The sequence below is a fragment of the Cervus canadensis genome, chromosome 13, assembly GCF_019320065.1.
Source record: "Cervus canadensis isolate Bull #8, Minnesota chromosome 13, ASM1932006v1, whole genome shotgun sequence".
Classification (NCBI taxonomy): domain Eukaryota; kingdom Metazoa; phylum Chordata; class Mammalia; order Artiodactyla; family Cervidae; genus Cervus; species Cervus canadensis.
The window spans coordinates 9155922-9183913 of record NC_057398.1 but is presented as its reverse complement, the minus strand read 5'-3'; the positions used below and the strand labels follow the sequence as shown (position 1 = coordinate 9183913).

Here is a 27992-nt window from a genome sequence, read left to right as displayed (position 1 = left end):
TGTAAGACCAGAAACTATAAAACTCTTAGAGGAAAACATAGGCAGAATGCTATGTATAATAGGCTCTAGGTTCATCCACCTCATTAGAGCTCGCTCAAATGAGTTCCTTTTTATGGTTGAGTAATATTCCATTGTTAGCATACTAAAAAGCAGAGACATTACTTTGCCAACAAAGGTCCATCTAGTCAAGGCTATGGTTTCTCCAGTGGTCATGTATGGATGTGAGAGTTGGACTATAAAGAAAGCTGAGTGCCGAAGAATTGATGCTTTTGAACTGTGATGTTGGAGAAGACTCTTGAGAGTCCCTTGGACTTCAAGGAGATCCAGCCAGTCCATCCTAAAGGAGATCAGTCCTGGGTGTTCATTGGAAGGACTGATGCTGAACCTGAAACTCCAATACTTTGGCCACCTCATGCGAAGAGTTGACTCATTGGAAAAGACCCTGATGCTGGGAGGGATTTGGGGCAGGAGAAGAAGGGGATGACAGAGGTTGAGATGGCTGGATGGCATCACTGACTCGATGGACATGAGTTTGAGTAGACTCTGGGAGTTCATGACGGACAGGGCAGCCTGGCGTGCTGCAATTCATGGGGTGGAAAAGAGTCGGACACAGCTGAGCGACTGAACTGAACTGAATATTCCATTGTATATATGTACCACATCTTCTTTATCCATTCATCTGTTGATGGGCATATAGGTTGCTTCCATGTCCTAGCTATTGTAAATAGTGCTGAGATGAACACTGGGGTGCACGTGTCCTTTTCATTTATGGTTTCCTCAGGTTATATGCCCAATAGTGGGATTTGGGGGTCATATGGTAGTTTTATTCCTAGTTTTTTAAGGTATCTCCATACTGTTCTCCACAGTGGCTGCATCAGTTTGCATTCCCACCAACGGTGTAAGAGGGTTCCCTTTTCTCCACACCCCCTCCAGCATTTATTGTTGGTAGATTTTTTGATGACGACCATTCTGACTGTTGTGAGGTAATACCTCATTATAGTTTTGATTTGCATTTCTCTAGTAATGAGTGATGTTGAGTATCTTTTCATGTGTTTATTAGTCATCTGTATGTCTTCTTTGGAGAAATGTATGTCTAGGTCTTCTGCCCACTTTTTGGTTGGGTTTCTTGCTTTTCTGGTATTGAGCTGCATGAGCTGCTTGTATATTTTGGAGATTAATCTTTTGTAAGTTATTTCATTTGCTATTATTTTCTCCTATTCTGAGGATTTTTGTTTCACTTTGTTGATAATTTCCTCTACTGTGCAAAAACTTTTTAGTTTAATTAGGTTCCATTTGTTTATTTCTGTTTTTATTTCCATTATTCTGGGAGGTGAGTCATAGAGGATCTAGGTGTGATTTCTGTCAAAGAGCATTCTGCCTATGTTTCCCTCTAAGAGTTTTATAGTTTCTGGTCTTACACTTGGGTCTTCAATCCATTTTGAGTTAATTTTTGTGTATGGTGTTAGGAAGTGTTCTAATTTTATTCTTTTACACGTAGCTGTCCAGTTTTCCCAGCACCACTTATTGAAGAGACCATCTTTTCTCCATTGTATACTCTTGTTTCCTTTGTCAAAGATAAGGTGCCCATATGTGTGTGGATTTATCTCTGGGCTTTCTATCTTGTCCCATTGATCTTTATTTCTGTTTTTGTGCCAGTACCTTACTGTCTTGATGTGTGCTAAATCGCTTCAGTCGTGTCCAACTCTGTGTGACTCTTTGGACTGCAGCTCCCCAGGCTCCTCTGTCCCTGGGATTCTCCAGGGAAGAATATTGGAGTGTGTTGCTATGCCCTCCTCGAGGGGATCTTTCTGACTCAGGGATCGAACCCACATCTCTTATGTCTCCTTCATTGGCAGGGGGGTTCTTTACCACTAGTGCCATCTAGGAAGCCCACCGTTTATGATTATAGCTTTATAGTACAGTCTGAAGTCAAGAAGGTTGATTCTTACAGCTCCTTTCTTCTTTCTCAAGATTGCTTTGGCTATTAAGGGTCTTTTGTATTTGCATACAAATTGTGAAATTATTTGTTCCAGTTCTGTGAAAAATACGATTGGTTGTTTGATAGGAATTGCACTGAATCTGTAGATTGCTTCAGGTAGTATAGTCATTTTCACAATATTGATTCTTCCAATCCAAGAACACTGTATACCTCTCCATCTGTGTCATCTTTGATTTCTTTCCTCAGTGACTTATGGTTTTATGCATACAGGTCTTTTGTCTCTTTAGGTGGATTTATTCCTAAGTATTTTATTCTTTTTGTTGCAACGGTGAGTGGGATTGTTTCCTTAATTTCTCTTTCTGATTTTTCATTGTTAGTGTATAGAAATGCAAGGGATTTCTACGTATTAATTTTATATCCTCTGACTTTATTCATTGACCAGCTCTAGTAATTTTCTGGTGGCATCTCTAGGGCTTCCTATGTATAGTGTCATGTCATCTGCAAATAGTGAGAGTTTTACTTCTTCTTTTCCAATCTCGATTCCTTTTATGCTCTTAACATTTAATCTTAAATGTATATAATTATTTAGTAGTTTTTTTTAGAAAGAAAAAAACAAAAAAATAAACACAAAACCCTCTGTCTCCTCAATTGGGTTGTCAGTCACTGGAGGGCAGGGAATATGTACCTTTTATTTCTCTTAGAAGAAAGGAGTACAGCATCAAGCTGTACCCATGGACAGCTGTACCCAAGCACCCATGGACATTTAATTTTTCATTCATTAATTCACTTATTTAACAAGCATTGTTGAGCATCCATTAATATGTCAAGCATTGCACTCAGTGCTGAAGAAACTAGCTCCCCTTTTGACAGGAGTAGGGTATGTCGGCACACAGGACGTTATGAGAGCATTAAGGAGAGATCTCACACCAGGACTGGAGGAATCAAGGAGGGCTTCCTGAAGGAGATGAAGGCTGATAGGAGCTAGCTGATAAATAATATGGCTGAGGGGATGGGTGTTTCAGGAAAAGAAAGAAATTCTTGTGGAGTTATAGTTGACAAAGAAGGTATGAGGCTTGAAAGAATTTATTACTGGCTCAACACACCCAGAACTTAGGGAGCAACAGAGAAAATGCAGGAGATGAGAGAGTTGGGCAAACTCTGCTGCATGTGACCAGCTTTGGGCCTCACCAGTCAGTGTATATAGAAGCAATCCCACTGGCATCAACACCCAACTCCTGTGTGCTCTGCATCCCATCAACTTGACCACAGGAAGTCAAGATCTTGGAGGCAGTCAGAGTTCAGCGTCTTTCCCATCAAGTACTCAGGGGACTCTTTGGGGAGTATGACTGTGGTTCAGTGAAACAACCTAGGTCATCCCTCACCACCATCTCTAGCCAGGCTGGAATACTGCAGTCCCAGGCCTTAGTGCTTCACCAACAGTGCCAATGCAAGACTGGAACAAATACCGAGCAGATTAAGGAGCTTCATATGTTGAACTCGGAGCATTACTGCTGCATCTGAAGACCGGAGATTATTGCACTGCTCTAGCAAAGTGTGAAGGAAAATGCCCTTACTGGATACAGTTCATACAAGGGTTCACAGAAAGGCTGCTCAGCTTCACAGAACCAGCTCTTTAAACATCCATACAAGCCCCCTTCCTTCCGGGAGCCACACCTGCTGCCAACACAGCTAGGGGAGATAAGTCCCAGAGTTAGATTCCACAGTGAACCCGGAACACCATCCTCTTTGGGCACTCAGGCCCAAATGCTAGATGAATTCAAGGAGGCAGGTCCCTTCTCTATGATGGCTGAGTTCTCAGGCCTCACTACCTGTAATCATGCTCCCTCAGTGCCACCCCAGTTCATCAGGTGACTGATCCAACCAGGAATAAGGTTCTGGCTCTCTCTCATAGGTTGTACTGTTCAACTTCTATGTCAATCAATGGGTGTAAATGGACACATGGAGGGAAGGCAATGGCCCATTCTTATCAAAGGCATCTGAACACCATCTCCTGCTCAGACAACACATTTGGCTTTTTGAAAGTGTTTTATTTTTATTTTTTGGCCATACCATGCAGCATATGGTTCTTAGTTCCCTGACTAGGGATCGAACCTGTGCCCCCTGCAGTGGAAAGATGGAGTCTTAACCACTGGACAGTCAGGGAGGTCCCCACACCTGGCTTTGTTAAAGTACCTAGACTTTATTCTGTAAGCAAAGAGGATCCAATAAAGTTTTCATGTAGTATATTAGTATACTAACTGCACTATACTAATTAGTGATTAATAGCCACAATATACATGGAGCTCTCAGAAACTGGTAAGGAAAGACAAACTTGGTAGAAATGGATAGATGATATGAATATGCAATTCATGGAAGAGAACTTCTAAATATCCATTAAATGCACTTAAAATATGCTAAAGAAAATTAAAGCAATAATGTAATTTTACTTTCTACCCTTCAGATTGGTAAAAATTAAGAATGATAACACCTACTGCTGGTGACAATAAAGAAGAAACACTTGTACATTGCTAGATGAAGTATAAATTGCTACAAACTCTTTGGCAATCAGGAAAAGACTATAAAAATTTAACATATATGTCCTTTATCCCAGGAATCCCATTGCTGCTAATTTACCCTATAGGAGCACAGTTAACCCTTGAACAATATGGGTTTGAAATTCGTGGATCGTTAATGGGTTTTTTTTTTTTCTTCTGTAGTAAACACTGCAGTAGTAAACAATCTGTGGTTGGTTGAATCAGCAGATATGGAAGAATCACAAATATAGAGGAGCTGCTTCCCAGGTGGCGCTTGTGGTAAAGAAACGGCCAGCTGATACAGGAGAGATAAGAGGCATGAATTCGATCCCTAGGTCGGGAGGATCCCCTGAAGAAGAAATGGCATCCCACTCCAGTATTCTTGCCTGGAGAATTTCATGAACAGAGGAGCCTGGCAGGCTCCAGTCCATACAGTCGCAGAGTCAGGCATGACCGAAACGACTTAGCATGCAGGCACCTATATATATAGCAGGCAAAGTATGGTGGCTCAGATGGTAGAGAGTCTGCCTGCCATGCGGGAGGCCTGGGTTCAATCCCCGGGTCGGGAAGATCCCCTGGAGAAGGAACTGGCAGTCCACTCCAGTATTCTTGCCTGGAAAATCCCATGGATGGAGGAGCCTGGCAACCTACAGCACATGGGGTTGCAAAGAGTTGGACAGGACTGAGCGACTAACATACACGCAAGTTACACACAGATTTTGGACTGTGCAGAGAACTGGCGTCTCTAATCCCTGTCTTGTTCCGTGTCAAGTGCAGAAGCAAAGGACAAAGGATACATGTAGGAAAGCGTTTACTGCTGTATTGTTTGTGGTCGGCAGAACACTAAAAACAAAGCGAAGGCCCACTATTAGGGGAATGACCGAATACATAATGATGTACACAGGCTGTGAGGAGTTTAGCCTTAAAAATATGTTAGATTATATTCATTGACTTAGGGGGATTTCCATGAAGTGTGATTAAGTGGGAAAAGCTATATGCAAAAGTGTATATGTACTCTGATCCAATTTTTAGAAAATGCAGCTAGCTACTGATAGCAAAACAACAACCCTAAAACCTTGTGTGTGTGTGTGTATGTGTGTGTGTATTATTTCTGTCCTGCCTTGCAGATAGGAGAGACCGATGAAGTATAAGTGGAAGTTTTGGATGGAGTGTTTGCTGAAGTTCATTTTAACTCCTGGTCTTCCCCTTTTCTTATCTGAAATAAGGATGTGATAGTTGGCATTTTTACAGTCATTTTATGGCTTTGAAGATATGAAGTGTGAAAGACTACAAAGCAGATGGAACCTGGCTCCCTGTTCACTTTATGGAGTCCTGGACTTTGTACAAGGATAAAACCTCAAGTGACTAAACTCCTGTAGTTTGGTCACTATAATGAAGAACCAAACACAATTATGATTATAATGAAGAAAAAGTATGAAAGTACAGACTCTTAGCATAGATTACTTCGGGTGGGTGTGGGGGTGCAGGAAGTATAGAAAGAGACAGGAAAAGAGAAGGTACAAAAAAGTGTTTAAATAAAAGGGATCCTTTATTCAAAACAAAACATTATGGTATAATTCCATTTGTTTCCAATTATATATTCACTCTTTTCAGGCCTCTTTCTTCCTACTTAAAATTATTCCTCCCTCAGGGCCATCCATCTGTATCCCAAGGAGGGACAAGATTTAGACCCTTCTATCACATGATCGATCAATATAAAAAGGAGCCCATAGGGATGACCATCAAAACATTAATGGGGAATGGGGCTATCACAGGGTAGGAGGATTTCAGGTGATCATTTCTTTCTTCCATATATTTGTATGAGTGTTTTAATTTTTATATTGATCTTGTATTATTTATATTATCGGGAGAAAATAACAATGCTATTTTCATTGTGAAAGTGAAAGTTGCTCAGTCGTGTCCCACTCTTTGTGACCCCACGGACTGCAGGAATTCTCCAGACAGAATACTAGAGTGGGTAGCCTTTCCCTTCTCCAGGGGCTCTTCCCAACCCAGGGATCAAACCCAGGTCTCCTGCATTAAAGGCGGATTCTTTACCAGCTGAACCACTAGGGAAACCCAAGAATACTGGAGTGGGTAGCCTATCCTTTCTCCAGCAGATCTTCCCAACCCAGGAATCGAACCCAGGTCTCCTGCATTGCAGGCAGATTCTTTACCAACTGAGCTATCAGGGAAGTCCATTTTCATTGTGGAACAACAAAAATAATAAAAAGACCGGAGTGAAGCAAGATTGGAGGCAAGATCAACTACAAAGGCATTTCAATCAACCAGGTAAGAAATGATGATGGGGTGAAGGCGGGTAATGACAATTGGAGATGGAGAGATGTCAAAAGACTTAAGAAATAGTAAGGAGATACATTGGGGCTTCCTAAATGGTAAGGAATCTGCCTACCAATTCAGGAGACACAAGAGATTTGGTTTTGATCCCGGGGTCAGGAAGATCCCCTGGAGTAGGAAATGGCAACCCACTCTGCCTGGAAAATTCCATGGGTCGAGGAGGCTGGCGGGCTACAGTCCACGGGGTTGCAAAGAGTCAGACATGACTGATCATGCATGCATGCACACCAAGGAGGTAGATCAATAGGATGTTGTGATTGATTGGAAGAGGAGGAGAAGGCAAGATTTCTAGATTAAATGAGTGGATGGAGAGGTGTGCCATTCCCAAAACGAGCAACAAAGGAGGAAAAGCAACTGAGTGGAGGACATGTAGCATCTGCAAAATACTGATGCTGAAGCTCAGTCTGAATCACAATCTCTAGGCACATATTGCAGATGATTCCATGGCCAGTCAGTACTGAGAAAACACTAGTAAAGACCCCGACAGGGGACTAAGGACCAGAGGACCAGGAAGCCCGAGAAAAGAAAACAGGATAAGAGAAGAAAGAGGAAAGCTGAAACTGAGGTTTCATGCCCTCATGAGGTTTGCTTGTTCAAGGCTTTTGGGAAAGAGTCTGAAAGGGTTTGTGGGTGATAATGGCAGCAAATGTTTCCGAGAAGGAGAAGGGAAGTGAGTATGAGAGTAGTTTGAGGAATTAGCCCTGGACAGGACATGTCTTCCTGTGACTGGGGAAGAGAGAAGTGTTCCGTAGGTATAAATGCAATCATTTGTAGGTGCAGAGAGAGAGAGGAGATGGAGAAAATTCATGAATGATAGTCCTGGTGTCTATTACTGAAGCCAGCAAGGCTGTCTTCATCTACTTTTTAAAAATGTGTATTTATTTGGCTCTGTGGGGTCCTAGTTGCAGCACTCAGGATCTTTATTTCCTCAAGTGGATCTTTTGTTGAGGCCCATGAACTTCTAGCTGTGTGTGCAGGCCTAGTAGCTCCGTAGCATATGGGATCTTAGTTTCCAGACCAGGGATCAAACCTGTGTCCCCTGCATTGCAAGGTGAATTCTTAATCACTGGACCACCCAGAAAGTCCCAAGGCTGCCTTCTAAGAGAGGTCTTGAATAGCCACCATGGGGAATGAAGGAGGAAAGGGACATTGCCAAGTGGTACCAAGTGGTACCAAGTGCCAGGGTCTGAATGGAGATGTGACTCTGCCTTAGCCTTTACCTGCTCCCATGTAGCAGATGTACCCACTGTTCTGTTAGACAGTTTTTGGTTTTTTTTTTTTTGGTCTGTATTTTTTTTATTTTATTAAAAAATATATATATATATTTTTTTTAATTGGAGGATAATTGCTTTGTAGTGTCTTCTGCTGAACAACAGCACTGACATGGATCAGTCAGAACTACGTATATATCCCCTCCCTCTTGCGCCAGTGCAGACCTAGAGAATGGATTTGTGGACACAGCGGTGGAAGGAGAGAGTGGGAGGAATTGAGAAAGCAGTGCTGACAGTATACACACCGCTGTGTGTCACACCGTTTTGGCATGCTTGTGGCTTGTCCTGGATTTGTCCCTGGGGACCCTGTGGCTTCTGGGCTCTGGAACCTGCAGAAACTCCATGTGGGCATTTTCTCCCGGAGAACCTGTGGAATCTGATCATGAAAGAGTCATTTTAGGACAAGGGCTTGCCTTGAAGTCTGACTTCCTGATGGTTTTTGATTGGGGGCCAGTATTATACTCAGTCTGTGTGTGAGCATGCATGTGCTTCCTTCACTTCTGCTCTTGGGGACTTAATTCACTGGAGGGGAAGCACCTGTAATCCCTGTTTGGAAAAATGTCTGCTTAACGGCAAGTCTCCCGGATGTGACCCGCTTGACAATAAGAGTTCTAATGGAGTCAGGTCTCACTGTAGCCCAGTTTACGTATAGATATGATCAGACATTTGGCTGGCTAGCTGGAAATGACAGGGTCCCCGAGAATGATCTCCCTCATATATATTCTCTGACTTTATTGGGGTCTCTGGTGTTTCCACCCCTCCATTTTCTTCCACTTCAGCAGACATCCTAGCATATCTTTCTTCTATATCCTGCCTGAAATTCATGGCCTAGCCTCTGGCATTCGAAGCATCCAGGCTTCCTGATTTTCCTGTCACTTCTTCTTTATTGATCATCAGCCTTGGATTAATCTAGCCATTTCCTCTGCTTCTATGTCAGGCCTACTGAGCCCTTCGTCAGGGCCTGGGTTTTTGCTCAAATATGGTCAGCAGGGATTAGAGGGGAAGCATCCCATGATGGGAATCAGTGACTGCAGGACCAAGGACTGGCCCCAGAGTACCCAGGGTATTGGTTACATACAAGGGAATTGAGCGAATATGTAGTATTTTAAGGATAATGAAAGCGACTCATTGTTAGTGAAAGGAATTCCAAATATTGAAAAGGGGAAGGCTAAGATAAACCCTGTGATATTGAATTGAAATTGAAACTATTGGTGAGAACTCATGGCTTCTAATAGGCAAACATGGAAATAGATATACAGATGTGCATGTGTATATATGTTTATGTTTTCCTAACTCTGTCTATTGCAAGGACAGGGGCCTTAGAAGCAATAAATGACACTCCAATAGCAATGAGCACACTGAATACCCAGATCCTGACTTGTGTATATCACCTTCTGCTAAAAGGAATCAAGCCTCCTCAGAGAAATGGCTAATTTAGGGGCCAAGGCAAGGAGTATAAGATGATCCTAGATCCTATTACTAAAAGTAACAAAATACTCAGAGAACGATGGAGTCATACCATATGGACACAGGAGATAACTTGAAGAAATTGCTACTGGTCATATGAATGGACAATTGGAAGATAAAAAATAATAATAGTAATAGATGATAAGTCATTGAATAAAATAGAAATTCATGAACTTACACAAATGACTTTTAACTACAAATAAACAATTTATGGGGCTTATAAAAATGTGTAGAAATAATTAAGCGTATTACAATAGCACAAAAGCCAGAAGGGGTAAAATATAAGTATATTACCGTATGTTTCTTACCTTATACATGAAGTGATATAATATTTATAATATACAATATCTTGATTTCAAGAGATACCTGTGAAAAGTTAAGCATGCATATTGTAATTTCCAGGGCAACCACTAAAATAAACAAAAATCTCATGAGAAATAGCTAAACTGTCAATAGAAAATGTCAATAGAACATTTTAAAAAATGTTTGGTTTTTTGCTCTATACAAAGAAAAGCAGGAAGAGAGTTTTTTCTTTTAAAAAAAAGGAACAGAGAACAAATGGGGGTAAATTGAACATAAATAGCAAGGGAGTTGACTTAGAAGCCAGTTCTGTCAATAATTACACTAAATATAAATAGTCCAAACACTACAACTAACAGGCAGGCTGGATAAATAGAATGGTCTAGGAAGGCTTCACTACAAACGTAACAGCTAAGTGAATACTTGAAGGAGAGGAGGGAACAAGATGTGCAGATTGGTGAGAATGTTTCAGAGAGAAGAGTGTGTGTAAGACTGATTTGGACTATTTTAAAAACAGAGAGATGATTAGTAGACACTGCTCAGAGATGAAAGTGAAAAGTGAAAGTTGCTCAGTCATGTCCAACTCTTTGCGACCCCATGTACTATACAGTCCATGGAATTCTCCAGGCCAAAATACTGGAGTGGGTAGCCTTTCCCTTCTCCAGCGGATCTTACCAACCCAGGGATCGAACCCAGGTCTCCCGCACTGCAGGCAGATTTTTTTACCAGCTGAACCACCAGGGAAACCCAAGAACACTGGAGTGAGTAGCCATTCCCTTCTCCTGGGGATCTTTCCAACCAGGAATTGAACCGGGGTCTCCTGCACTGCAGACGGATTCTTTACCAACTGAGCTATCAGAAAAGCTCAGAGATGAAGCCGTCTGGATTCTCAGTGACTGAAATATCCAGGAATATTCTTAGGATTATATTCCAGTCAATTATTACAGCCTCAGAGTTTTGCAGGAATATCCCTTAGAACATGACTAGTTCTGGTTCTCAACTATGCCTTTTCTGAGCTCACATGTTCTCTGTGCTCTATTACAAGCCACTATCCTTTACCACAAGCCTTTAAAGGTTATAGTGATAATAATCACAGAGTCATGGAATTAGGGATTGAAAGTTATCTCAAAGGTCATCTGGCTCCAACCTCATATCTGTGACATGGCTGACAAATAATGAGTCAGAGTCACATCCCGTGGAAATGATTTCATGCTTCCCAGGGCCAACTCTTCATCTCATGGAAGGCTTTACTAGAAAGTTCTTTCTTCTGTGGGGCACAAACCTGCCTCACCGTAGTTAGATTTTTTTTTTCTGCATCTAAGCAACCGTGATGAATGTCTTACCACATGTAATGAATGAGAAAGTGCAAGAGTTTCAAATTGACCATAAGTTTCTTGGCTTTCATCACCTTCACAGGGCCTGTCAAATGGTTTAGGTTTTAAAACTTAAACCCTTGGCCTTCACTAAGCCTTCCCAATATCTTCTGTCAAAAGGCTTCCTGGACTTTTGAAGGGAAAGTAAACCAAATGGGCGTTTGTTTCTCATCAGCGAAAGCAAAGTGCTTGCAGAGGCCAGCTGGGCTATTTTTGTCTGTGGGTTGTGGACGGTTGCCAAGACTGAGCAGGGGTGTTTGCCTGTGGTGAAGACACAGACGCAGATTGGTGGAGATGGCTACTGATGCAGGAGAAGGATCCAGAACCTGAGAAGCTTGTTGAGGTGATCCTAGCTTGCCCTGCAAGCTCAGACCTCTCTGTCTCCTCACTTGTACCTCCTCATCTGTGGGCTCAGGACTGCTATGGGATTCCTCTCCAGATAGGAAGCAGATATCAAGCCTTTGGTTGGGCCTGGTCATGTAGTGCCCTCATCTTACTGTATGATGCTCTCATTGATGGTACCCTGGTGAGTCCCAAGTATCCTCACCACCATCCTCTCTTGTGGGACTCTGCACTGCTTTGGCTGGATGCAGACAGCTGGGGTGGGAGGAGAGAACCACCTGAGATTTCTGTTGTTGTTCGGTCACTGTGTTGTGCCCAGCTCTTTGTGACTGTCTGGACTGCAGCAAACCAGGCTTCCCTGTCCTTCACTCTCTCCCGGAGTTTGCCCAGACTCATGTCCATTGAGTCGGTGATGCTATCTAACCATCTCATCCTCTGCCACTCCCTCCTCCTTTTGCCTTAAGTCTTTCCCAGCATCAGATGGCACAAAATCTCAAAGAAGTCAAGCTAACCTGAGGGATCTGGGAACAGATTCAGATTCAAAGACTGAATGTCATCCAGAGAAACACCAGCTCCATCGGTCCCAGAATGCTAGGATTTCAGAGCCAAGAATTTGTAACCAGGTAGATTTAAGACTGGGGCTTCCCAGGTGGCTCAGTGGCGAAGAATCCACCTGCCAACGCAGGAGACACAAAAGATGCAGGTTCGATCCCTGGGTCAGGAAGATCCCCTGGAGTAGTAAATAGCAACCCACGCCAATAGTCTTGCCTGGGAAACCCCATGGACAGAGGAGACTGGCAGGTTATAGTCCATGGGGTCACAAAGAGTCAGATGAGACTGAGAACAGATCTAGGATTATATGGAAGCAGTTTGGGAACAAGCCAATGCAGTTCAATTCAGTTCATTTGCTCAGTCATGTCCAGCTCTTTGCAACCCCATGGACTACAGCACACCAGGCTTTCCTGTCCATCACCTGGAGCTTACTCAAACTCATGTCCATCGCAGGGTCCTGAGTTATTTTAGTATTTGCGTTTTTCTTTAAGAGTCCATGCATGTTGAATGCATACACATGAATGAGTGTGAATTCAGGGTGATTTAAAAAAAATTTTTTTTTTTTTTTGGTTTGCCCAGATCTTAGTTGCAGCTTGCAGGGTCTTTAGTTGTGACATGTGAACTCTTAGTTGTCACGTGTGGGATCTAGTTCCCTGACCAGGGATTGAACCTGGGCCTCCTGTATTGGCAGTGCAGAGTCTTAGCCACGGGACTGTTGGGGTTTTTTTTTAAAATAGAGATTTTAAAAATATAGATTAAAATACAGATTTCTGGGCCCTGCTTTAAGAAATTTTGATTCAGGCAGTCTGGGCAGGACCCAGAAAGCCATCTTTTGGAAATTTCCCCAGATGACTCTGGCCTGTGTTTGGGAATCATCAGCTTAAATGGCTGGAGGTCAGGCAGACACCTGTGCTGGGTCTCTTTGCTGACCTCTGAACTTTCTGTCCTCGACTGTGGTACTGTGTGGACTGCATCTTTTCTCTCACCTACCTGGATGCCTCTCGTGACTCGATTACCTCCTGGCCCAGTTTTAGCAGGTTCAGGGCTGCCGTGAACTAATGATAAAGAGTACTTAGCACAGCGCCTGGTATTCAATAATCACTCAATGGAAGTCAGTTGTGATTATCTCTGATTACAATTATATAATAGGCCTGAATTGGACAACCCATTAGACCTTGCAGTCATATTCCTTGAAGACAGTGTAACTAGGTCAACCTCCTACCTCTTACATTAATCCCTGGAATCTTACATTAATCTCCTCCAGGAAACTTCCTCCTATTTGGCCCCATTGCATTCTCACTTGGTGCCAGTCCGATTTTCTTGGGTTTGCTTTCTATTTTTCTGGCAGGAACCGGAGCAGGTATAACCCCCCTTTGTTTAGAAATACTCTCCGCTGGATGAGAGGAGCTGGGCCTCCAACTCACCGTGTTCTGGTGGTTTGTTTCCATTCCTCTGTGGTTGTGTTTATGATTGTGGTACAACTACTTGGAACCGAACTACAGTTTCTTTGGAGACAGGGGTATTCTGTAGACATAGTGTGAAATTCTTTGGACTGAGAGGTCCCTAGAATGTAATATAATATCTCTGCTGGCTCTAGAACTACCCGGAGTAGATAGGATTCTACTGTTACAACTGAACTAGAGTAAATGCCGGATTCACTTATTTGCTCATTTGTTCAACTAATGTTCCTGAGTACTTTTAGGGTGCCAGGCACTGTGCTAATACTGGGAGGAAAAAGAGGGCCCCACATTTCAGCCCTCTTTGTCCCCTCTCCAGTCCATTGATTGCAACACTGCCAAGTTAACCTTCACTCGGTCATACTCATAGTTACTGAACACCTACTGTGTGCTGGGTGAAAAAGTTGGTAGGATATAGTTCCTGTCTCCCAGGAGCTCACAGCTTGACAGGAAAGCAAGCTCAGAACCACTTAACTATTCTATTTCAAGTACTGTTTGGAATGAGTGAAATGTGTTTATTCTACCAAGGCCTTAGTACTAACTCAGAGCTATAACAGAAATGTGTGTAGGGTAAAGGAGCATGAGAATTAAATTTACTTCAGAAGTGTCATTCATTTAATAAGCATTTACTGAATGCCTACTATATGCCTGGCATTATCGGCAACCCACTCCAGTATTCTTGCCTGGAGAATCCCCATGGACAGAGGATCCTGGCAGCCTACAGTCCATGGCGTCGCAAAGAGTCGGACACGGCTGAGCTGCTAAGCACATGCTTGGCAATAGAGAAAAACAGCCTCTGCTTTTATGGAATAGACTTTAGAAGTGTGGACTCTAAAGAGTAAGAGAAGGATACAAATTCACAGGAGACTGAGTTTGTGTCCTGGCTCTTTCATTGATTAGCTGTGTGATCTTGGGCAAATTGCCTACCTTCTCTGAGCCTCACAATTCTCATCTATAAAATGGAGGGAATAACATCTACCGTACATACTGGGAAGGTTAGAGAGGATTTTTTTAAAAAGCTTTCGGCTTAATCACCCTTCATTCTCATCTCCCACCTTGTATAAAAGGCAGTGCCTGACTGTTGCCCTAGACTCTAATTTCCCAAGGGCGGTGACTGTCATATACAGTTTTGTACCCGCTGTGACAGCTTCTTGTTGTCTCCTGCCCATGTCTGGTTACGAGTCCCTCACTGCTGCTCTTCCTGCTCCCAGGCCTTGGGCACCATCCGCTGACCAGGGCCCTCCGGCCAGGCCGGACTGACTCTTATCACAGAAACAACGCAAAACTGGGGCACGGAGCAGGAAGCTGGTGTGGTTAAGTTCTTTCCTAATCTCCCGCAGGTTCCTGATGCGCCCCTCGGTTCTAACCTCCACCCCCTCCCAGCTTCCTGAACCCAGCCCTGCCCCTGTCCCCTCCCCTGCCGTCCATGTTGCCTGCCGACTGCCTGTCCGACGTCCTGCCTGACCTGCTTCTCCACGCTGGCTCTTGGGGCCTGACTGATACAGCACTGTCTGCTTTGGAAACCTGTGCTCACACACTCACCCCAGCTGGCCTCTAACCCTCCCGCTCTGACCAATCAATGCCCTAGTGGAATCCTTGCTGTCAGTTTTTCCGCCCCAGTTGGACTTCCACCCATCCCGACCCCTCCACAAACATGCATTGAGTTCTAAAGCGTGCCAGGCTCTGGGTTGGGGAACACACAGACAGATGAAATGGTCCCTTCTCTGAACCACATATGTGACGGACTTGGTCTTCAACTCCCTGAGGATAAAAAGAGTTGTGTTGGAAAAGGAGTCTCTAGTCTCCACCATGAGGTTTTCTTGCTCACTTTGATGAGTGGACAACAATATGCCTTCTGGCGGAACCCTTGAAGTACCCCTTTATATCTGACCTGCAAGAATCTTGCAGGGTAAGGAGCAGTGGATTGATAAATAGTTAACGAATACTTACCAAGTTCCACGTACTGGGCGTACAACAGAGACTGTGATCTACTTTCTGCCCTTGCAGAGCTTGGAGCCTGTGGTAGGCAAAATAGAGCACCCGAAGATGTCCGTGTCCTAATCCCTGGGTGCTGTGCACACTATGCTACCCAGCAAAGGGGATTAAGGTTGCAAACGGAAGGTAAGATTGCTCACCAGTTGACTTTTTTTTGGCTGTGCCACTTGGGTTGTGGGATCTTAGTTCCCCGGCCAGGGATCAAACTCAGGTCGCAGCAATGAAATCACCAGGTCCTAACCACTGGACCACCAGGGGATTCCCAAGTAGGGAGGGTATCCTGCCATATTTAGGTGGGATCTGTGCAATCACAAGATCCTTAAATGTGGAAGGGGCAGGAGAGTTGGTATCTGAGTGATGTGACATAGGAAAGACAATCAGCCATTGCTGGCTTTTAAATTTTTTTTTTTTTTTTTTTGGCCTTGCCACATGGCTTATGGGAATCTTAATTCCCTGACCAAGAATTGAACCCAGGCCACTGGCACCGGAAGCTCATAGTCCTAACCTCTGGGCTGTCAGGGAATTCCAGTGCTGGCTTTGAAGATGAAGAAGCCGTGTGCTAAGCATCTAGACACTGGAAAAGGCAAGAAACCAGATTCTCCCTGGAGCCTCCAGAAGGAACCCAGTCCTGCCACCGCCTTGGTTTCAGCCCAGTGAAACCCATTTTAGACTTCTGACCTTTACAACTATCAGATAGTAAATCTGTATTGTTGTCAGTCACTGTTTGTGGTGATTTGTGACAGCAGCAACAGGAAACGAATCCAGAGCTTAACTCAGAATGGAAGTTAAAAAGGGATTAAAGTTCAATGTGATGAGTGCAGGGACAGAAGTACCGAACTCTGCGAGACTACACACAAGAGGCCCCAGCCCAGTCTTGGGGGGTCGGTAAGGGGGCAGTCAGGCAGCGCATCCTGGAAGAAGAGGGCTGGGCACCTACGGGAGAGAGGAGTCGGAGAAGAATCTGCTGTAATCGTGAGAGGGGGCAGCGATCTCGTCCAACGAGCGTCCAGAGGTGTGGGGTGTCTGGGCCAGGAGACCAAGAGAGATACCCGAAGGACTGCTCTGGGCTAGTCCCTCTGCCTGCAGTTTCTCCTTTTAGGAGAGGAATTTTGCTCTTGTTTTCAAAATGTAAAAGATGGATAAATTACTGGTGGCAAATTCATACCACAGACTATTATGCCTCTATTAAAAAGTAAATTTAAATATTATTTTCACAGAACAAAATGTAAAAGGCACAATTTGACCCAGCAAGTCTCACTGCCAGGAATTTATCCTGCACACGTACCTTTACAGGAGTTCAAAGATGAATGTACAAGGAAGCTGAACGGTTTCTAATAGGTAAAATGCGAAATATCCTGTGTCCATAGATAGGCGGATGCTCTTGAACTGTGGTGTTGGAGAAGACTCTTGACAGTCCCTTGGACTGCAAGGAGATCAGACCAGTCCATCCTAAAGGAAATCAGTCCTGAATATTCATTGGAAGGGCTGATGCTGAAGCTGAAACTCCAATACTTTGGGCAACCTGATGAGAAGAACTGTCTTGTTGCACAAGACCCTGATGCTGGGAAAGATTGAAGGCCGGAGGAGAAGGGGATGACAGAGGATGAGATGGTTAGATGGTATCACCGACTGGATGGACATGAGTTTGAGCAAGCTCTGGGAGTTGGTGATGAACAGGGAAGCCTGGCATGCTGCAGTCCATGAGGTCGCAGAGTCAGATATGACTGAGCGACTGAACTGAACTGATAGGTGGGTGATTAGTTATATTAGTATTTGAGGTGTCCATGGTGTGACATTCTATGAAACTTACTAAAAGCAAGGCAGGAAATCTATTTGACCTGGTAAGTAGAGAGATTTATCCAAACCAGGATGCTTTGAGAGTGGGAATCTGTTGATAATTATACAGAATGGACTGTTCCAGGCAAACTGGGACATACAACCATACCAATGAAAAGAATGATCTCCAAGGAAGATCTTTAGGTGAGAAACGCAAGATGTATAACAATATGCATAGCATGACTCCATTTGTATGAGATTTTTGTTTTTGTGTGAGATCTTTGTTTCTGTTTTAATAATATTTACTTATTTATTTTGGACTGTGCTGGGTCTTCATTGCTGCCTGGGCTACTCTCTACCTGAGGTGCTCGGGATTCTCATTGTGGAGGCTTCTGTTGTTGCAGAGCACAGGCTCTAGGGCATGTGAGCTTTGGTAGCTGTAGCCCCCGGGCTCTAGAACACAGTCTCAAGAATTGTGGTGCACAGGCTTAGCTGTTCCTCGGCATGTGGGAGCTTTCTGGATCAGGGATGGAACCTGTGTCTCCTGCATTGGCAGGCGGATTCTTTACCACTGAGCCATCAGGGAAGCTCTGTGCGAGTTTTTTAAAGAAATGATACACTCTCCTAGTTACCTATGCATAAATGTTTTTTCATAAGAATATGTAAAGAGCTGATCACCACAGATCTTGGGAGAATGCCAGAATGCCTCCACACCAGGTTCTTATATTCATTGTGAAGTGTATATACTGGATATTTAAATTACTTTTATAATAAAGACACCAAGTTGACTGGGTACATATATTCCTTTCATAATAAAACTGCAAATTCAAATAAAGTCATAGAAAGTCAAACACAATTGAGTTAGCCGTTTGCTCCCAGTCTTCCTCCAGTCCTTAGGTCAGCTGCCTCACCAGCCTCCCCACTCTCAGTTTGGTCCAGGGTATTCACACACTACTGAGTCTGAATCCCAACAGTTTCAATAGAAGGTGATGGAAAACCAAAGCATGATCAATAAATAACATATCAATATCACATGAAAGAATCCTTCTCAGTGTCCAACTGGGACAGTTATAAAAGTAGAGGCTACATTTTCTAGAGAAAATTTTCAGCCGCCTCTTTGAAGCTGCCAGTTCTCACCTCAGAGGAAACAGGTGCCCATTTGTAGAAAATGTTTCTCTTCTGTTAATGTATTCTAAAACCTACTGCCAGACAGTAATTTGTTCCTCCCACTCCCTTTTGCTTCTGCACTGAGAGGAGTACATTTGACAACTTTGCTCCTTTAGACGATAACTTTCTTCCAGATGGGAAGGGTTGAATTCTAGGTCATTCGTCCACCCACTTCCTGAGAAAAGGTCACTTCCTCAATCCTTATTACGGACCCCGCCTGAGAGCAGGGTGGGAAGGACTGTTTTTCAGCTGGTGGGGTCACGTTTGCCTCAAGACCTGTTGGTTTCCATGGATGTTTATCTCCCTAGAACTTCACTTTCAAGGAAGAGGAGGCCCCAAAGCAACCAGTTGAAGAGACTGAGAGGGTGGAGGTTATTTGATGTTTCCCTGAACAACTTTTTGACAGAATTCCTGTCAGACTCATTCTGTTCCTGCCCTTTCTCCACCCCTCGAGACCACTTAACTCTTCTAGACTTGGAGAGCTTTTCCTCCCAGTGAGGCTGGAGGATGAAGGGGAATAATAACACTAGTAAGTGGTTGGACTAGGGCTTGACCAAGTCTGTCTGCCTCAGAAGGCTGTGCAAGGGACTTCCTGGTGGTCCAGTGGTTAAGAATCCGCCTTGCAATGCAGAGGACACACGTTCAGTCCCTGGTCAGGGAACTAAGATCCCATGTGCTACAACTATTGAGCCCATGGGCCACAACTGGAGAATCTGTGGGCTGTAATAAAGAATACGCATGATGTAAGAAATATCTGATGCAGCCAAAACAAACAAAAAAAGCCTGTGAGATCTCCATACACCTGGCCCATTCCTGAAACTGAAAGTGTGTATCGCTCAGTCATGTTCAATTCTTTGTGACCACATGGACTGAAGCCCACCAGACTGCTCTGTCCGTGGAATCTGCCAGGCAAGAATACTGGAGTGGGTTGCCAAGCTCCTCCTCCAGGGGATCTTTCCAACTCAGGGATTGAAACCAGGTCTCCTGCATTGCAGGCAGATTCTTTACTGTCTGAACTACCAGTTCAGTTCAGTTCAGTCACTCAGTCATGTCCGACTCTCTGTGACCCCATGGACTGAAGCACGCCAGACTTTCCTGCCCATCACCATCTCCCGGAGTTTGCTCAAACTCATGGCCATTGAGTTGGTGATGCCATCCAACTATCTCATCCTCTGTCATCCTTTTCTCCTCTCGCCTTCAATCTTTCCCAGCATCAGGGTCTTTTCCAGTGAGTCAGTTCTTTGTATCAGGTGGCCAAAGGATTGGCGTTTCAGCTCCAGCATCAGTCCTTCGGATGAATATTCAGGACTGATTTCCTTTAGGATGGACTTTCAGGGAAGCCCTTTACTGTTGTACCACCTGGGAAGCCCAGCCCAGCCCTAGCTCATCCCATCTCTCTCCTTCTGCGAATTCAGCGCCCCCTTCAGGCAGGGCTCTTCTCAGCTCTTACCTCACTGCTCCTCCAGACTCTTCTTACCTCACCCTCCAGACTGTTCTCTAGGTACGCTCCACCCCATCCTTCCCATCCTTAGTCCCTGTTCAAGCATCTCACCTGTTCAGAGTACCCTTTCAGTCCTATCTTTTTCATAGAGATTTCCCTGAACACTGATGTTATGCTAAAAAGATATCAGATTTTAAAAATTCTTTAAAAACAATATGCAGAAGACTGTTATCATCATCATTAATGATAAGAAAATCATTGACTGTAGTGGCGGGGGGGGGCACATTCAAGCTTCAGGCTTTCGCCGGTGGCAGCCTGTGTTAGAAGCACTGGATTCTCCAGGCTGCTTTTCCCAACTCTGGCCTAGAGCCGCAGGAGCCCTGACAACCCAGAAGGGCCCCAGGCCGTTCTGCTGCACAGGGTGAACGCTCAGCCAGCCAGAACCAGCCTGACGGCAGGAGGTGCTGCGGAAAAGCAGGCTGCAGTTTGCACGTCAGATCCCAAGCTGTTTGGCCTCAAATACAAAGGAGTCACTTTCTAAGAGGAAGTCAGTTCTTTCTACGACCGACGTGATGCCATTGAAACAACTCCTGGTCACTCTCTCTCTTGGGGTATGGCAGGGAATGGTGTGGTCTTCGGATGGATCCTAGACACTCATGCATCCGGCTCCTCTGACCAGGGCATTCTAGCCGTCACTGCCAGTCCAGGGGTTTCCATTTCCAGCTATTAGTAGAAAGAGAATCTGGGCTGGAGTCAGAGAATCATTAAATGTTCAGAGGTGGAGGGATTCAAGGAGAAATACAATACGCTCTGATAAGGTATTGATAAATGAGGCCAGAGCGATTTCAGAAGTTGTTCCCAAATACTGATCCTGGGATCTGCCAGTCTTCTGAAAAGCAAAAAAAAAAAAAAGAAAAAACAAGGACAAAGTTGTTCAGTCGCTAAGTCGTGTCTGACTCTTTGCAACCCCGTGGACTGCAGCATGCCAGGCTTCCCTGTCCTTTACCATCTTCCAGAGTTTGCTCAAACTCATGTCCATTGAGTTGGTGATGCCATCCAAAAGTAGTGAGTTTAAAAAATAAATGAAAGTTATTTAACTTAAAAGACATCCCCTTTATTCTGGTATTCTGGTTTTGCCTTGTTTTACTGTTAAAATGCCTTTTCTTCTATGAAGTGATGTTGATAGCAGATGGCGGGTGATTTTTAACACTCTTAAAAGGAAAGACTTGGGTTACTCAGCAGTGACTGCTCATGTATATACCTTGCCAGGGCGGAGCTGAGTTTGCATTTCTGTTACTCATTGTTTTCTTCTGAGAGACATGTACGCCTGACTCTGCGTAAGTGATTTTACATCCTGACCTTCATGTTTTGCATCTATAAAATGAGGATAATAAAACCTGCCCTGTGTCACAAAGGCTAAAATGAGACAACGGAGAGGAAAGAACTTCAAGAAGTAAAATTTTTACACTAAACAAGGGCTTGGAGTGATTATTGTGTCTGTCAGTAGGTTCTTGATGCTCCAGCTGTGTGGATTGTTTGCTTTGAACACTTTATTCGTTTCCTAGGGCTGCTGGAATGAAAAACCACAAGCCAGTGGCTTACGGCAACAGGAATGTGTTCGCTCACAGTTCTGGAGGCGATGTCTGAAATAAGATGCTGGCAGGGTCATGCTCCCTCCAAAGCCTCTAGGAGATGATCTTTCTGCGCCTTCTTCCAGTCTCTGGTGGCCCCAGGCTGTCCTTGGCTTTTGACAGCTTGTCTCCTCTCTCTGCTGGTTTTCCCACGGCTGTCTTCACTCTGCGTGTCTCTGCCTCTTCACATGGTGTTCTTTTGTAAGGAAACCAGCCATAGTGGATTAGGGGTCCAGCCTCCTCCAGTACGACCCTATCTTAATTGAGTTCATCTGCACAGACTGTTTCCCAATAAGCTCTCTTTCTGAGGTACTGAGGGCGCCCCTGGTGGCTCAGACGGTAAAGAAACTGCCTGCAGTGCAGGAGACCCGGGTTCAATCCCTGGGTCGGGAAGATCCCCTGGAGGAGGATGGCACCCCACTCCAGGATTCTTGCCTGGAGAATCCCATGGGCAGAGGAGCCTGGCGAGCTACAGTCCATGGGGTCTCAAAGAGTCGGACAGGACTGAGAGACTAACTTTCACTGAGAACTAGGATTTCAATATATCTTTTCTTTGGGGGCAGGGGGAACACAATTCAGCCCACAACAAAGATCATCTAGGTACGTTTTAAAAAATCTTTGTTTATTTATTTATTTGGCTGCCTTGGGTCAGTTTTAGCACTCAGGATCTTCACTGTATCTTTCATTGCTCTGCACCGGCTCTCTAGTTGAGGCGCGGACAGGCTCAGTAGTTGTGGCCATAAGCTTAGTTGCTCCACTGCAGATGGGCTCTTTGTTCCCCCCTCCGGGACTCCAGGAACCCGAGTCCCCTGCAATAACAGGCAAATCCTTAACCCCTGGACCACTGGAAGTCCCATCTAGGTAAGTTTTAAGTTGCATTTTAAGTAGCACCAGCTACCCTGATTTTAAGAAAAGCAAATTTTAGTCTTCCACCCTTCTAAGAAGAAACGCTATGAAGCAGAAAGAAAGAGAAGTGGTGGGAGGAGGTAGAGAATTTTGGAGGAGAATTATAGCAGCTGGTTAATCCTTGGCTCCTGAGAAATGGAGCCCCTTGAGCAACAGTGATCAGAGCTGGAAAGCAAATCCCAGGCTGTACTGATTCCTCAAAGAGCTTTTAACTGGAGTGAGGCCCCCGCAGAGCAATCTGCAGGGCCAGGGAGAGGGGACGGAACCACAGCTTCTTTGGTCAGCACACTTGGGCCTGAAGCAATGTTTATTCATGAAGGGCCTGCGCTGGGTTCTGCTCTGCCCAGAGCCAACACACTGGTGGCAGGGACACTGCTGGGCAGTCCGGCCTCACCAGGCCCCGGGGCCAGTTGAAATAACACCAGCACCTTTCTTTCCTAGCTGCCAGCCTGCACTTCCTTCCAGAGAGTTTTTTTGTTTTTATCCTGACTCAAAGGTCAAAGGCAGCTGTGTTTAGTTCTCCAAAGGACTGGGCCAAGGAAGAACATGATCGCAGAAGGAATTCTGTTCAGCTCTTGCGAAGAAGCCATTCTTCATCAGGTTTATGGACCTTGAAAAAGCTGTTACTTAAGGAAGACAAGGCTGCATTATGGCTTTTGCTGGCCCTTGACACTTTTGCCTTTGTGGCCCCCTTCCTCCATTAAAATATATTTTAAATTATATTTTATATATAATTTGTATAAAGAATATAATCTAGGCTGGATTCCTCACTATATGCTGTTGTTCAGTCGCTTAGTTGTGTCCGACTCTTTGTGACCCCATGGATTGCAGTCTGCCAGGCTTCCCTGTCCTTCACTATCACCCAGAGTTTGCTCAAACTCATGTCCATCGAGTCAGTAATGCCATCCAGTCATCTCATTCTCTGTTGCCCCCTTCTCCTCCTACCTTCAACCTTTCCCAGCATCAGGGTCTTTTCCAATGAGTCAGCTCTTCGCATCAGGTGGGCAAAGTATTGCATATATATCATTACTCTCTCTGTGTATATATATATATATATCATTACTATATATCCACTATTATTACATTCTTTTTTCCTTCTAGTATTAAAAGAAGTTAAAATTAAAATATTTGTGTTGGTCCTTAAAATATCACAGACCTTTAGCACTGCGCCTACTCTCTTTGGATCAGTTGGCCCTGGGGAGAGACTGTACTCTTTTTAAGCATGTGGGAGTTGGGTACAGTGAGGCATGTGTGTGTGTTTATTAGATCTAGGAGAAGACTTGAAACTAATCCAGTCTGGACACAAGGGGATGACTAAGATGATCTTTTGAGACCCATGGAGCTGAAAGAATGAGGTTGAAGGTATCATGCCCTTTCTCTATATAGTTAGATGCTTCCCTTCCTCCTAAGGACTGAGATATATATCTGAATGGAAAGTGTATCTGATATCCAACTTCAGTATCTGGATACCTTGTCCAATCTCAAGATAAAAGCGTGGAGGAGGATGGACAAACAGGGTTACGAGATCGGGAGAATGCCAGGACTGCTAGTCTAAACAGGGGCCCAGGGCCTGACAGTGTTGCAAATCAACACAGATCCTCCCTAGCTGGGGTCCTCCCGGAACAGTTTTCTCTCAGGCTGTAGCTATTCACAGTTTTGAGCACAAAGTACTTCATCTTCCATCTAACAGAACGCTAACCTACCTTCTCCTCCATCAAGGGAAGTTGTACCAATTTTACAGAATCTGGGGAGCATTTACTGAGCTTTGGGGTTGGCAAATTTTTTCTGCAAAGGCCCAAGCTACACCTATCTTAGGCTTTGCAAGTCTTTTGGTCTTTTTGAAGCAATTTAATTCTGCAGTCATAGAACAAAAATGGCCATAGATAACCAATAGGTATGGCTCTGTTCAAATTAAACTTTATTTACAAAAACTGGCAGAGGGCAGGATTTGGCCTGTGGGTTGTAGTTTGCTAAACCCTAGACTAACCTATCTTTCATTTCCTGACCATACCCTGTTCTTTCTGCAACGTTTCATGAGTGTCTATTATGTGATATGAACTATGCTAAAAACGTTATTAGGGGAATTTCCTGGTGGTCCAGTGGTTAAGAATATGCTTGCCAATGCAGGGCCCACGGAAGATTCCACATGCCATGGGGCAACTAAGCTCATGAGCCACAACTACTAAAGCCTGTGCTCCACAACAGGAGAAGCCCCTGCAGTGAGAAGCCCACTCACTGCAGCTAGGGAGGAGCCCACGGTCACGACAGCTAGAGAAAGCCTGTGCACACCAACAAAGATCCAGTGCAGCCAAAAGTAAATAAATGAAATAAAATAGAACAAACATTATTAGACTCTGTGATATTTGAGTTTTCCTGTATTTATTTCTTGTTTCTCCAGTGACCTCAAAGGCCCTCTTTTCTTTTATCTCCTCCATGAGGCCAAACAGTGCTGAGCTGAACATATTTTGGTTTCTTCTGATATTTCTTGCTTCGATTTTTCTGATTTTGAAATCACTAGGGAAGGATATAGTTAAATTCACTAAAATCCACCCATTTGTATTTGGTGTTCAGTCACCTTTCTGAATTTCAGGCTTCTACTTTTTTCATGGAGCAAACTTCAGCTCTCCCTGCAAGGCCCATCCTACAGAGCTTTGCTGGCGGTTAACTACATTCATCATTTGTCAGTCAACAAGTATTTATGGAGCGTCTGCCAATATACTCTAGACTATGCTGGTAAATGTGAACATTAAAAAAAAATACAGTCTCTACTCTGGTTTATAGACTGTGTTAGATATTGGACACATTCCCCCCCAAACCATACTGCCCATGAGTCATACCCTTTTGAAGTCCTCTCCCTCATTGACTCTAGGTTTGGTTGTGTGACTTCCTTGTGAGATATTAGCAAACATGAAACAACTAGATAAGTGCTTGCACATCAGGGCTCTACTTCTGGAAATGCTGCCTTCTGGAACTCAGCTGCAATGCTGTCAGGAAGCCCAGGATGACCTGCTGGAGAGGAGGTTATGAAGAGAGGCCCTGGAGAACAACACACCACATGGAAAGAGGGGCCAGCCAGTTCCTAGCTTTTATCATCTCCTCAACTGGGAATCAGACACATAGGACTGCCTATGATGATGGACTGCCAGGAAGAGTGACACAAGGAGGTATTTTGGCATTCCCCTGAGGCACCCTCTCATTTCTCCCAGAGCACTCACATAGGTGGCAACCTACCCACCTACTCATAAAGCCAATAAAAATATTTCTATTGTCATTTTAGAAAAATCCTAAGGCAAAACCCCTGGGAACCATAATGGGGCTTCTCTCTTTGAAAGAATACCCAAGAACACCTAGGTATACACCTCCTACTTTGTAAAATGACCAAATGCTAGGTCTCATTTTCCTGTTACCCATCCTGGTCCTTCTTGTTCACAACATGATTTGGTTTCTTGTTTTTATTTACGCACTACCCAATTAAAGGCTGAGTGCTTCTCTGCCATCTGACTTGTTGGTTTCCTGATGGCAGCACCCTGAGTTAAGATCCAGAGCTGGACAACTCCCACAGTATACCATTGTTGACAGCTTGCTTCTTTGAAGTCCCCACTAGAGCATGAGGTCCTCAGAGGCAAAGATTTCTTATACTCAGCGTTGTGTCTCCAAAGCTTACATAGTGGCCAACATGGATGGATTCAGCAAATGTGCAATGAATTAGGGAGAAAACCCAGAAATATAACAACCACAAAACCAGGCAAATTAGGGTGGAAGGCATACTTGGCATAAAACTTCACTAACATTTATTGGCACAACCCAATTCCAGATTCTGGGCTAACCACTTTAAGAACATTTTGTTCTCGCTCTCTCTTTTTTAAGAAAAATTTTATTTATTTGGCTGCACTGGCTCTTAGTTGCAGCATGTGGGATCTAGTTCCCTAACGAGGGATTGAACCCAGGGATTGGGAAATTGGAGTCTTAGCCACTGGACCACCAAAGAAGTCCCTCTCTCTCTTTTTGTGTTTAGCAAGTTTTAATTACATTTGGAGAAGTTAAATTACTTACCCACAGAGCTGTAATTCAATTAGGCCCTTCTGTTCCCAAGTCCATACTTCTCTTTCGAGCTCTTCTTCTGGATCGTGAATTCTACCCATTTGCTCCTAGTTGGAGGTCACCAAACAGGAGTGGCACAGTGGTAAAGAATCCACCTGCCAATACAGGATAAGTAACAGACGCGGGTTCAACCCTTGGGTCGGGAAGATCCCCTGGAGTAGAAAATGGCAACCCACTCCAGTATTCTTGTCTGGAAAATTCCACATGGAGAAGAACCTGACAGGCTTCAGTCCATGCAGTCACAAAGAGGCGGACATGACTCAGCATGCACACACACAAACAGGGGCAGAAGGTGGAGACTGAGGTGGCTCCCTTAGAAAATTTCTGCTTGAGGCTCAGGAAGGACCTATTTACCCCTGAGTGCATGCTGGGGAGGGCGAGGTGCAGACAGAAGGGGCCTTTGCTATCTCTGCAGACCTTTTCCTGGGTGTCAGGAGGAAGGGCTTGGCACCCAGACTGCACTGGGAGTCATAAGCACCAGTCCCTCCCAGGCCACTCTTTTCCTCCTCAGGACAAAGTTACTGTTCTCTGGAAGGACTGACAGGTAGAGAAGGCAGCCAGGCCTGCCCGGGAACAGGGTGGGGCATCATGATTAAGACTGGGAGCCAGGGGTGGGGCAGGGGTGTGGCACTGGGGCTGAGGCAGAAGAGGGAAATTCAGGCTCTTGAAGGGCCAGGTGGAGCTGGGGTGACTCAGGGGGCAGGGTGCAGGGCAGCCTCCGGCCGGCAGGGGCAGAGCCGAGGACAGCGTCTAACCATGATCGGTGCCTGCAGCAGTGCCGAAACCCTCTGGAAACTGCAGGGGATCACGGAGCCTGGGGCTGGGTCCCCACTGTCCTAGGCTCAGAACTGAGCTGTTGACTGTCTTTTTCACTTTTTTAAAAGAATTTATTTTTATTTATTTATCTTCATCTTCGGCTGTGCTGGGTCTTTGCGTTCTCTAGCTGTGGCAAGCAGGGGCTACTCTCCAGTTGCGGCGCGGGGGCTTCTCATTGTGGTGGATTCTCTTGTAGCAGAGCACAGAGCTTCAGCAGTCGTGGCACACAGGCTTAGTTGCCCCCGCAGCACGTGGGATCTTCTCAGATCAGGGATCCAATTGTTCCCTGAATTGCAAGGCAGATTCTTAACCAGTGGACCAGGAGGGAAGCCCCGCCATTTACTGTCTTGATGGCACAGGCGAAATCACTTCACTGTTCAGGGCTTCAGTTTCCCCTTTGATAGCACAGGGCTGAAAAGATGGGTTGGGGAGACAGCCCAGTGAGAAAGCCTGCTGAATATCAGTTCCCCTCCATCTCCCTGCCCGGCTGGCTCTTGACGTTAGCCAGAGCTTTAAAGGTGAGCTGCGTCAGGCAGGGCCACACTGTGGCTTTCGTGGGTCCCTTC

The 27992-nt window shown here is 44.7% G+C and overlaps 1 long non-coding RNA gene across 1 annotated transcript; it reads right to left on the bottom strand.

Moving 5' to 3' along the window:
- Positions 1-8214: 8214 nt before the first annotated feature.
- Positions 8215-26770, bottom strand: LOC122452297. The gene is made up of 3 exons (XR_006272646.1): positions 26563-26770; positions 9878-9935; positions 8215-8478 (listed from the first exon to the last, which is right to left on the bottom strand). It is a non-coding gene; the product is annotated as an uncharacterized LOC122452297 (long non-coding RNA).
- Between the last annotated feature and the right edge of the window lie 1222 nt (positions 26771-27992).